Source organism: Cupressus sempervirens, chromosome 8 (genome assembly GCF_028749045.1).
Source record: "Cupressus sempervirens isolate cs-2001-9-10 chromosome 8, ASM2874904v1, whole genome shotgun sequence".
Taxonomy (NCBI): Eukaryota; Viridiplantae; Streptophyta; class Pinopsida; order Cupressales; family Cupressaceae; genus Cupressus; species Cupressus sempervirens.
This window is the reverse complement of record NC_143125.1, coordinates 66,984,633-66,998,467: the sequence shown is the minus strand read 5'-3', so window position 1 is coordinate 66,998,467 and position 13,835 is coordinate 66,984,633. Positions and strand designations below refer to the sequence as shown.

Sequence of the window (13,835 nt, the reverse complement as noted above, 5' to 3'; positions counted from 1 at the left end):
ATAACTGAGTGGGAAGGCTACCAATAAATAACACAACTACCTAGAAGAAAACAAAGTATACATCAAGTTGTATAGAGGGCACATACATGTTTCCATTGGCACATAATTTGATGTGAAATTAATCTACCAATCAGGAATCTTGATTCACACAAATTGAGAAAAAGATTTGAAAATATTTTTTGGTTAATGTGAAGTGACTATGCATGATTACAAGCAAGACAAGGCAAATGAAACAACATAAATAGAAACTATGGAACATGGACTACTCTAGATCATTGATTTTAATTAGTAACATTTTCTAGAGAATTCTAAGACCCTAATTAGGTCATAAATTATAAGAGGCAAAAATAATATAATTTTAGGACCTACAAGGGATAGAGAAAAGCTCTTGTTGACATGAAATTTGGTACTATAAATATTATGTTGAGAAGGAGTTAATTTCAAAGGACAAGAATAGATTCAAGTAGCATAAGTAAAGGTTCACTATTCCAATCACTTGTGGTATAATTCAGTGAGAAAAAGAGGGATCTAATTGGAAAATTAAGTTGCATTGTACATATCAATTAACTAATATTCTCTAACCATTGTAGTAAATTAAATCCTTTCACAAGGTATACTTGATTTTCTAGTATTATTGTAAATCTTCTAAGAGATTACACACCTGTGAAGTGTTGTAAAATACTTGACAAATGTACACTCTAATAAATATATTTGTGTTAATCCTAACTTATAGTAAGCTACTAGAAGTGACATAATATTGTAGCCCTAACAAGGCACCATCTTAGTCTAGGAGTGATAGATTTGTGGGTACCATCCCTACTGCAGTTTTCTCTCAAATGAAGGGTTTTTGTGTGACCCAATACTTGTGTTATATGTAATAATTTTATGGTTTATGTTTCATGATTCATACAAGTTAGATTAGACAAAGTTATTTTCATTTTCAAACAGTGTGGTTAATAGTTTATGGTGACAGAGTTGAGAAAAGAATAAGAATATCACATATTTTGTTTAAGGGTTAAAGTTTTCTAGCATATTGATTCACCCACCGCTGCTCTACTCGCCTCTTAGAATCCTACCTTTCTTAAAGAATCCAACAATATATGCATCTAATGTATAGACACACACACACACACACACCTCTCTCTCTCTCTCTCTCTCTCTCTCTCTCTCTCTCTCTATATATATATATATATATATATATATATATATATATATATAATTGCATTCCCTTATTTATTACACTCAACTCTCTCTCTCTCTCTCTCTCTCTCTCTCTCTCTGTGTGAACCTCTTGACGTTTACATATATATTTTCTCAAATTTTAATCAACTTATACTCTCATTATCTAAACTATTAAATGCAAACTCCACCCATACTCAAATCATGTCCAATCCTTATGAAATTCAAATCCTATATTTTCATCAAACCCACTCATATATTTTTCATCAACCTTATTAATAATCTTTATTTTGAAATTATTGCATTGAAATTCTAGTCATACTTATATTATTACTCAATCTTTTTACATTTCATCTATATAAATTTCATTAAATTTTTAATCTAAAATTTTAAATTAATTTATTCAAATATTTGCCATATCAACTATATTCCTATAATCAAGTTATATGGATAATATATTGAATTGCATTTAAACTATTTCTTCATTTCTCAAGCAACTTTTTAAAATTATTTTAAAAAAATATTATTATTTGCAATATTATAAACCGATACTTCTCTATAAGCAATTTACTGTAATAATATTCCGGAAGAATAAATCATTTGGCTGGAATAACTCACTATTTATCTCTCTTTGTCTACACGAAAATCATGTGGGAGATGGCATAATTACAAACCATTTCGAATACTGTTATTGCATAACATTCTCACATAGTACACTGCGTATTCCATGAGCAATGCGTGTAAACAAACTGGAAGCCAATGGAGCAGCTTCGAATTGATCTTGTTGTTTTTGAAATAATTAATAAATCCAACCGTCTCTGGCCGGCATTTGTTTCCAGCCAACTAGCCATCTTTTAAAACAATATTTCATTAATATTGCATCTACTTCTTAAGCTACAATGCTTGTACATTTATTCTAAATTTTGTTATAAATATAATGTTTTATGTTTGGCTTTTCAGCGCTTGTGTTCCGTTATTCATGAATATTTTTTCACTTTTTTTCCTCATTTCTTATTCAACTTGCCAATTACAGATTCTCAACAGTGGTGTGGTAATTAAATATTTATTTGTTCACATCTGAGGTCGTCTTATTTCATTAAATATTTGTGTGTAATCGAGTGCAATGGCAAGTATGAGAAAGCTGTCACCCATGAATCATGGAGAGATGATCACTATTCTTAGCATTGACGGAGGGGGTGTCCGCGGTCTCATCCCTGCAACTATCCTTCAATTTCTAGAGGGGAAGCTTCAGGTATCCAATAATAATTCTTATGAACACATTTCTTATAAGAATGAATAAAATAGTTAACAATCACAAAAATGAAATACCAATATTATTTAATTATTAAAATCACTTTTCTTGCCACCCTATTTCCTAACTCAATACATATTCTAAAACGTCCTCGTCCATTTAACTAACACTACCTTGAATTTCTTGATAGAAAACTACACGCGACTAAGGTGGGGTTTCTATCTTCATCTGTTGCCTTCCGGGTTTGGTCGATTTTTTCATTGCTTGTTTTAGAGGCCCCAGATATGATGGGGTTTATCTGCACGAGCGTGTAACCGAATTAGGCGGTCATATTCGATTGGATCAACTGCTAACTAACGTGGCGATCCCAACCTTCGATACCTGTTTAGAGCAGTCCGTAATTTTTTCCACTTTTTCTCTCTTTAATCATTTGAGTTACAACAACATTTGGTGAAGGTTTTGCAAATGGGGTTGCAAGCTTTGGGTTTAACCATGGAGGAAACTCGAGAGCTAAGCACGCTCAGACTCGAGTAGTCGAGATGGGTGACCTCCCGGGAAGTCCCGGTGCTTCACCCCTTAAGCATCACCTAGATCCAATGAGTGGTAAGTCTTCCATTTATTCTCACGAGAGATAGATTCATGTAGAATCACTACTCATGAATCATGAAACATGGGTTAATGAGTTTGACTCAAAATCACTTTACTGTGAAAATAATCTCCTACTGTTCTTTTATCACTGATTCTAAAATTTAAACTATTAAATAGTTAAAATTAACTTATTTTTTCAAATTGTAGAACAAAACACGATGTCTTAAAAAATGCAATTTTATCAGATATATGCATCGCTACTTTGGCTGCCCCAACATATCTTCTTGCTCTCTATTTTGAAATAGAATATCCATCGGGCAGACGTAGAGAATTCAACCTCATAGATGAAGGAGTGGCGGTTAACAATCCAGTAATGATTCTTCCATTCTTCTCATTGCTTGATAAGAAGAACAGCTAACTTCAATAGTTTCAACATCGAATTTGCGGACTTTAATTGCTATGGACGAAGTGACAAAAAATAATCTCTCAGGCAAGACAAAGAGTGGGTATCCCTTAACAAAGCAAAGGTGATTTAATTAAACAGTTCTTACATTATTTTTAATTCAGGAAAATCATTAATTATTAATGAGTAGTATTTTTTTATCAGGACAAAAGCAAGATTTTGGTGTTGTCTCTTGGAACAGGGTCAAAACATTATCGTCCAAAGCTACTAATGCTGTAAGATGGGGAATCTTGGGTTGGATCAATCCATTCAATGCAGTATCAATAGTCAACATGTCGAGGACATCAAGTTCAGATATGGTGGATATTTATATTGAATATTTAAAATAAAAGATCTTATGCTATATTGATAATCAAAGGGGGAAAAAAACCATAAATAATGAACAATCAAAATTAAAATAAAATGTCTGCTTTTATCGAATGTGTATTTCTAAAATTAAAGAGTACATTATAAAGAAAAACTGAAACACTTAACCTTTAGTGCTGCTCAAGGAAGATAGTAAAAACTACAATAAAAAATTCTAAACAATAACATGCAAAGAGATTAGATGATATTCAAAGTTTTGCATAATAAACAAACTAATGAACAAATAAATAAAACCGATGTCTATGAGGCTAACTGCAACATGCAGTTTTATTAACCATGAAATAAATAAATAAATAAAAATTAATGCATTGAAATGCACCACCACTGCATGTGCATGCAACGGAATGGTGCATGCAAGCAGTGAAGTGCATGCCTTCAATCTCCCCTTGCATGAACAATAATAATGAGATTGAGTTGAATTTTCAAGGTAGTAAAACTGGATATAGTGAGAGCTTTAGTGAAGATATCAATAACTTGCTTAGAAGTTGTTCAAAACTGTAACTCCATTATACCATTCTTTACCAAATCTTGAATGAAGTGATCGCAGATTTCAATGTCCTTCAATCTAGTATGAAACACTAGATTCTTGGTCATTGCACTAGCACTACTGTTATCAGAAACAATAGTTGTAGGATGTTCATGAACCAAATACAAATCTTCATGAATCCATATCACTTGACAAGTGGCTGTTGTTTGTGCAATATACTCTAGTTTTGCTAGAGAGAGTCATGGTTGTCTACTTCTTGCTACTCCATGAAAAGACTCCAAAACGAAGTGGGAAAACATAACCAGAGGTTGATTTTTGATCATCCACTGAGCCGGCACAATTAGAATCTATGTCAGCAACTAGGTGAAACTTATCATAGGGAGAAAAATGAACACCAAAATTGTGTGTACCACTCACATACCTTAAGATTATGTTTGTAGCTTGCCAATGAGACTCATGCGGATCTTCCATAAACTAAGTGATGAGGCTCATGATATAGAAAATATCAGCTCTTATTGTAGTAAGTAACATGAGGCTCCCAACTAAACATCTGTATAATGTAGGATCAACATGGGGACTTGGATCATCCTTGGTTAACTATTCATCAAGGATCATAGGGGTAGCAACTATTTTGCATGACATCATTCTAAACTACTTTAATAAATTAGCAACATACTTTTTTTGAAAAATAGCATAGATTGTTCAACTTCTTTCTTCCATGCCATACTCACCCTTCCTTAAAAACCACTTCTTGACTAATAATCCATTTATTTACGTCAAGTTCATAAAATTGATATCTTTTGGTGCAATTTGAATATCCCACAAAGATACAAAGTTGGGATTTGGCATCCAACCTTTTCCTCTTTTGAACATGAACATGAACATATGCAGGACAACCAAATACACGAAAGTGAGCTACTAAGGGATTTTATCCACTCTAGGCTTCCTTTGGAGTGATATTCTAAAGCACTTTTGTTGGGCTCCGATTCAAAATATAAGTTGTGGTTGCCATTGAAAATCCTCAAAAAGAATTGGGAAGGTTCTTAGACTTTAACATACTTCATGCCATCTCCATAATGTTACATTTCTTTCTTTTTGTAATACCATTCTTCCATGGGGTAAAGGCTTCTATAAGCTATCTTTGAATGACATGCATGTCACAGAAATTAGTAAACTCTTTTGAGATGAATTCTCCCCCTCTATTTTTTTTGAGTATTTTAATAGAATACCCACTTCATTTTTTTGTCATCCTGAAAATGATTGAAGCATTCAAGTGCTTTAGATTTTTTCTTAAGAAAATAATCCCATGTGTGACATGGGAAATCATCAATTAATGCCAAAAAATAGATATTCTTCCCAAAAAAATTCTCTTGCATAGCACCAGAAATGTCAAAATGTACAAGCTCTAGAAGAGATTTTCCATTCCATGAATTTTTAACCAAAAAATTTCTCAATGTTGCTTACTAAGAGCTCACCTTGAACAAACTTCTTCTTTTTGTTGAATGGCAGGAAATCCTCTCACCATGTCCTTTTTATGATGAAAACGTAAGCCCTAAAAATGTAAATGACAATATCTTTGATTCCATAACGACGAGTCATCTATGGTTACCTTAAGAGCATGTGTATTAGTAGAAACCAAAGTGAGAGGAAACAATCTATTTCTTGTCATACAAGTCTTTTCTACAAGATGGTGGTTAGCTGATTTATCAAAAACTTTGTAGTAGTTATCCTCAAAAACAACTTCATAATTTTTTTCTACAAGTTGCCCAATACTCAAAAGATTATTTTGTAACTTGTGCATATACAAGGTATCATGAATATAAGTAATTTCTCCTTGCTTAGTTTTCATAGCAAGGGTACCTTTTCCCATAGCATCAACCTCTTTATCATCACTAGATTTGACATAACTTCTCATAGATTCATCTAAGTTGATAAAGAGACTAGATTTACCTATCATATGATTTGAGCACATGCTATCAAGAAACCATATGTCCTTCTGAGGTTCTTTTTCTTAACTGCATGTAAAGAACATGGAGTTCTTTACATCTTCAAGGGATTCTTCAGTATAGTTGGTTCTTGACTTATTCAAATCATATTTTATTCATTCTACATTCAGATTCATATTGTCCATACCTTTCATAATAGCTACACTGAATGCTTCTTCAATCCTCAAGAACTCCTTCTTCTTCCTTAGTTATTTCCTCTTCCTCATCCTCTACCATGTCATCATGATGTAGAAGACTCCCCTTGAGTTTTGTTTGACTGAAAATGGGTTAATATCAAGGGTTTTGACCTCCCAGAATATCAATGATATTCACCAAGTACTTAGAAGTTTTTGATATCATATTTGATATCAAGAGTATTGGCCTCCCTAAATATCAATGATATTCACCAAGTACTCTTTGATTAATAGCTTTCTAGAATGTTGAGATGCAAGACATTCACCATATACTTAAGTTTGATTTTGTAATAAAAAATATTGTAAGATTGTCACCTTACAGTAAATTTTTCAAATGAAGTGACATCATTTGGAAGTCGTCACTTCCTCATGATGTACATAGGGAGTAGGCCATTAAATCACGTACTCACAAGATATATTCATGAATTATAGTCCTCTTGACTATTCCAATTTACTATAGAATTTGTCTTGGCATGGTTTACTTTCTCTAAATCAATATGATTGAGATCATCAAAGGTTGACTAATCATATCCTTTATCTACTCCCTCTTTTTCAAGGTTGCCTCTAATAAAATGTTAGCATCCCTATAAATCTCAATCTCCCTCCTCCTACAATAACATTCTTAGAAGAAGATCATAGAAAATAATATTTATAGAAATACAAGTAAGGGAGAGTCTATAATGATTAGATCAATAAAATATTCTATAATTTTTCATAATCATATAATATCATTCTAATAAAATATATACTTTGAACATATATGCATAAATTCAATTTTCTAGATATATTTTTCAATCTATAATTTAATTTATATCTTATTGTATATGTAATGACACTTTATATCTATATAAATAGAGCCTCATATATTTTTATTCATAATATCATTAATGTAAAGGAACTATATTACCTTAGTTTACCTCTGTGGGGCTCGATTCTTATACCCTTGAAGCTTCCATCATTCATGTTAAGTCTTTACTTGTATTGCATGGATGTCATGTCCATTCTCAGTGCATCTACTATTATACTTCTCTTACCCTTAATAAGTGTTTTTATCTAGCATAAAACCAGCTTCCTCCATAATCTTCATAGCTCCTACACCCTCATTGAATCTACTAGCCATTGTTAGACACCAAGGAACAACATAAAATCTCTATTTGTTAAATTTTCCATTTGCATTCTCAAGTTTCTAATAATCTATACTTTCTCGATGTTGCTTATCAAGAGCATGCCCTGAACAAACTTCTTTCTTTTCTTAATGGCAAGAAGTCCTCTCACCATGTCCTTTTTATGAAGCAAGATTAAGCCCTAAAAATTCAAATGACCATACCTTTGATGCCATAACCATGAGTCATATGTGGTTTCCTTAAGAGCATGCATATTAGCAAAAACCAAAGTGAGACAAAACAATCTATTCCCTGTCATACATGTCTTTGCTACAAGATCGTGGTTGGCTAATTAATCAAAAACTTTGTAGTAGTTATCCTCAAAAACAACTTTATAATTTTTTTCTACAAGCTACCCAATACTCAAAATATTATGTTGTAACTTGGGCGCATGCAAGGTATCATGAATATTGGAAATTTCTCCTTTCTTAGTTTTCACTGCAAGGGTACATTTTCCCATAACATTAACCTCTTTATCATCACCAAATTTGACTTAACTTATCCTAGATTCATCTATTTTGATAAAGAGAGGAGATTTACCTATCATATGATTTGAGCACATGCTATCAAGAAATCATACATTCTTCAAAGGTTCTTTTTCAAAATTTTATGTAAAAACATGGAGTTCTTTTCATCTTCAAGAGATTCTTCAGTATAGTGGGCTCTTGACTTATTCACATAAGATTTTTTTGTTCTATAGTCAAATTGATAATGTCCATACCTTTCACAATATCTACACTAGATGCTTCTTCGATCCTCAGAACTCCCTCTTCTTCCTAAATAATTTCTTCCTCCTCATCCTCTACCACATCCTCTTGATGTAGAAGATTCTCCTTGAGTTTTGTTTGATTGAAAAGAGGCTGTAGGTTTTTCTTCAATTTTGACTATAGACTAGAAGGCTTGCATTAGATGTTTTGTTGAACCTTCCATACACTCTTCATGTGATTGTAAAGAACCTATCAACTCTTCAATTTTGAAGGTAGATGTATCTTTACTCTATTCAACGACTATGACCACTGGATCAAATGTTGAAGGGGGAGATCTTAGAATCTTCTCTTTAACTTTTTTCTCTGTGATAGTTTCCCCTTGAGTTTGAAGATGATTGATAATAGATTGAGCCCTCATAATAAAGTCATGAGTGGACTCATCTTCTCTAATCCTTAAATTTTCTAAATTGCTTCGAAGGGTTTGATGTATCAACAATATTATCTTGTCAAATCCTTGGTATGTTGTTTGAAGGGCTTCCAATGCATTCTTTGACTTTGTCATACTTACTATATGTGGGAAAATAAACATATCCAATGTAGTTTGAATGAGGAAAAGAGCTTGATTATCCTTCTTCTTGTCTACTTTAAACTGATTTTGTTGAGCTTGTGTTAAGGCATTTAAAGAATTCAGGTTTGTAGGCTTAGTGTATCTTCCTTCTACTAATTCCTATATATCTTGAGATAATAGTAGGGTCATCATCATGGTACTCCAATATTCATAATTGTCTCTAGAAAATAATAGAAGCTAGAATGGAAAGTTGTCACCATTTTCCATTTTGAAAGATCTTGGAAAAACTTGGTGCTCTACCTAGAAGAGAACAATATTCTACAACCTGCTTTAATACCAACTGGAGATTTGAAAATAAAATCTCTTATGCAATACTGATAATCAAAGAAATAAAAAAATAGAGCATAAACAACAAACAACCAAAATCAAAATAAAAACTCAATTTTTATTGAATGTATATTTTTGAAATTAAAGAGTACATTATAAAGAAAAACTAAAACACTTAACCTTGAGTGTTGATCAAGGAAGATAGTAAAAACTACAATAAAAAATTCTAAAAAATCCCATGCAAAGAGATTTCATGAAAAATAGAGTTTTGCATGATATGAAAACTATTTAACAAATAAGTAAAACTAATGCCTACGAGGCTAACTACAACATGTAGTTTTATTAAGCATGAAATAAATAAATATATCTAAATTAGTGCATTGTCAATGTATTGAAATGCATCACCATTGCATGCACATGCAATGGAATGGTGCATGCGAGTAGTGCATATGAGCAGTGAAGTGCACACCTAAGTCATATACTGCCTCAATCTTTAGAATGCTTGACTCTCAAAACAACTATCTTATAATTTAGGTATATAAATTTCTTATATACTCAAAGTCATATATATTATAGTGATCTTCACCAAAAACTTGTTTTATTTTAGGAAAGTGAATTGAAGGGAGACAACGCCTCTGTCGATATCCCTACTTGCAAGAATCTTAGGGAGCTTATAGTTGGCAATTTTTTTGGATGAGATCATTTCTAGAGTCAATTTAGACACTAGATCATTTGAACCAGTTTATTGTGTGGGCACAAACAAATATGCCTTGACCAGGTAAAAATCCATAGGAATAATCACAATCCATATTATTTCATTACATTGTAACATCTTGATAAGTATTGGTGAAAACATCTTGTTGTTTGCCTAGATTAATAAAGAAACTATCTGAAGAAAGAATGTTTCAAATGAAGTGATCATATGTGGTGTGAGGAGTTCGACACAACCATGGGAAAGAAACCAATGGAGGGCTATAGTTCTTTTAAAATTATTTTCTAGTATGTGATAATGTAAAATAAGTATTTGAGTGCGTACTAATGGTAACTGGTTTAATTGAGAAATGAAGAAAACTAGTATGAGCATGAATAAAGTGATAGTATTTTTTTTTATGTTAATTAAGTTAGTAAAAAATAATATATATTAGTTATTGTATTTATTATAGGCAATATACTATTTCAATCACTTGTTAACAAGTGGTTAATATTTTCTATTTCAACCAGTAAAAAGAAAGTTTTTTTTTTTACTATTTAAATTTTTATAACGTTTATGTGGGAAATTTTGAAGTTTTACAATCATTAAAAACATTTTATGTTAACTTTATTGGTGCATATATTTGAGGTTTTATAGGAGCAGATTTCTAGAAAGTGTTGTCCTATTATGTGGCGATATGTTAGGATGCACAGATATATAAAAATATAAAACACATTAAACATATTAAAAACTTCTAATAATTAATATATACTTTTAAAAAATGACAAGTTTCATGTAAGAATATGAAAATATTAATCTTATATTAAAATATTAATGAAATACTATCAAATTATTATTAGTTTTATTTGGGGCAATTGCTTTTGATTGGAACTTTGAACCAACGGGATCACATTAATAGGGGACCACATCCCTGATGAGAATGTGGTTGTCGAGGTCTCAACACACCTCCTAGATACACCGATATTTATACTACCCATCACCTTATTGCTCCAAGAATTCAACTTATCTCTCCATCCTAATACCTCCTTAACATTCACTCCTTATGACTCCTGAAATGATGAACTGGGTACCTCCTTCCAAAACAATGCATGAGGGACATCATAGCCTCCATTTTTTCATGCTAAAGCTTGCATAGCAATCATGCTAGCGATGAGCAAGTCAGGCACAGTGATTGTTGGATCAACAAGGAATGCAAGAGCAAGAAAAATTCAATCTACTTATCTCTTTGATGCTCCTTCTCACTCAATGACCCCCATAAAATCTAAACCACCACATAGTCACCAAGCAGAATAGGCACATCCACCTCCTCATAGGCACAAGTGGTAGCAACATACTCTCCAAACTGAACATCAGTAGGATTCTCCATAATCCATGTCAACATCAAACAACAATGGCAATCAACTACCCAATGAAATGAAGGGCCTATAAGGCTTGAACCAATGACCTCACAGTTGTGAGGCTTGTGACATTTGACTGTCCCACTATGGGGTTATCCTCCTAAATGCCATAAAATTATTATTATTATAATTAATCCTTGTTTTCTCTTATAACTCTACATTTTTTAATTCTAATTTTATTTGATTCATCTATAGTATTTAATTTTTAGTTTAACTACTATAATTTTTTAAAATTCAATTTAATGATATGAAAAATACAAATTACGATGTGGCACTCATTTTGAGGAATAAATTAGTTTAAAGTCAATAAAGGATTATAGATATTTTGATTTATATGAGAAAATATGTAATAATTACTTGAACGTGTAATAATGGTAGTTAGTTTAAGTTGGAAATGAAGTAAATCACTTATGAACATAAAATGAATGATAGTATTTTCTTTTATTTGGACTAAGTTAGCATAAAATAATATATAATATTTATTGTATTCATTGTCTACTGATACTATTCTTGTATTGGCAGTAGGTTAATACTATTGTAACCACATGTACTTAATTTATGATTAATATTTTCTATCTCAACCAATTAGATAAAAGTAGTCTTCTTTTTAATTTTAGCTTTCTATTTTTATAATGTTTATATAAGGGTTTTTTAATTTCTAAAATTGTTAAACTTGATTGGTTCATATATTTGGAGTCTTGTACAAGCTATTTTTTAGGAAGCACTAGCTAATATTTTAGCATGCATCACAAAATATATTTAATATTATTCTATTTGTAGTTTAAAATATAAAATAATTATTTTTTGATTATGAAGGACCAAAATTTCTTCCGTTTAATTTGGTTCTCATTGTGATTATTTTCGCAAATAAGTAATAATTTATATAAAATAAATATTATTTCATTACAAATGTCTTGTCATTCACAAGATATATTGAATAGTTTTTTAATTAATTATAATTTTTTATATTAATGAACTATTAAAATATGAATTAAAGAGTAATAATTTATTTTAAACATTATCACATGATTAACTTTGCTATTCTACCTAATTAAACTATTACAACATACAACAAATAGAAGCCAATATATGAGACTTATTTACTTTGTAGTTCATTTAATTTCAAAATGAAGCAAACTAGTCATTAACATGAAATGATGTAAAATTATTTACTATCATATAGACTAAGATTCTCATATGCATCCCTTATATAAATAATAGATGATATTAAGACTTTTGATAAGTATGTCATTTATTGCACTAACAACATATCTAACAAGAAACAAAATTTTCAAAAATAAATTATATGGTATTAGTAAAAATACATTTAGTTATTAAAAAATAAAATCCTTTATTATTACACTAGAATATGCACACATTAAAATATATAAAAAATAATATTAATAATAAACACTCAAAAAATATCTATTGAATTTTTACATATTTTTTTGTAAAAGGAAAAGTAATAAAATGGTTTTAATAATTCTAATATACCAAATAATATGATACCAAGAAATTTTTGGTGCCTATTTGGGTAGAATTCCCTAGGCTTCCCATTCCTTGCTGGTCTATTTTGACTGCTATTGCACAAACCATCGACAAGGCTGTGTGCCTTGAATTAGACATGTCTTTCAACCCTTGACCCTAGTGTAGGGTTTGTGTTGAGGTCGACATGTCTAGGTACCTCAAATATATTGTGAAAATCCAAATAGATGGTACCACCTTTACTTAGAAGGTTCTTTCACTTAACCTTCTAAATACCTACTATTAGTGCTAGTCAACTAAGCATAAGATTATAGATTGTCCCTTGTTAGACTGAAACTGACCCCCTATTTTAGAAGCTAAGCCTTCTATGGCCTCCAAGAAAGATGAGTGGACTACAGTGCTGAACAAAGGGAAGGGTTTGGCTATAGCTAAGTTGAGCTCTTTGCCTGTGGATAATAGTAGAACTAGCTCAAGCTAGATACCAATTGAATCCTTAGTTCCATTGCTCCCTTTGCCTCCTATTTCAAACCCTGGAGACCATGAGATAGTGGACATTCATACCCCAAATCCATGCCGTCTTTAGACTCGAGCACTATAGGTGGTGTCAATGATTGCCCAACAAATTTTATGTTTATCTTGCAACCTAGGTGGCTATGATGAGTTTTTTAATAATGGGGAGAAGATTTAGAGAGTCATTGCTCTTGATGACTCCTTGTTTGAGTCTCCCTCATTTTTACACAATAGATTCTACTCTCTTTCAGATGAGGATGATATGTAAGCTAGGTTACCATGAATTACCTTTCATGAAATGTGCAGGGGTTGACGTACCTTCATAGAAAATAAATTATGTTTGTAATACTAGGCATTTGCTTAATGTTGATGTGCCTTGTCTTTAGGAAGTTAAATTTGTTGGGTTTCTTCTCACCTCAGCTTGTTATGTTATTTGGCTAGATAGTACCATG

The 13,835-nt window shown here is 31.5% G+C and overlaps 1 pseudogene; it reads left to right on the top strand.

Moving 5' to 3' along the window:
* LOC149541642 (patatin-like protein 2) overlaps positions 1-13,835 on the top strand; it is a 166,300-nt pseudogene that overhangs the window by 71,197 nt on the left and 81,268 nt on the right.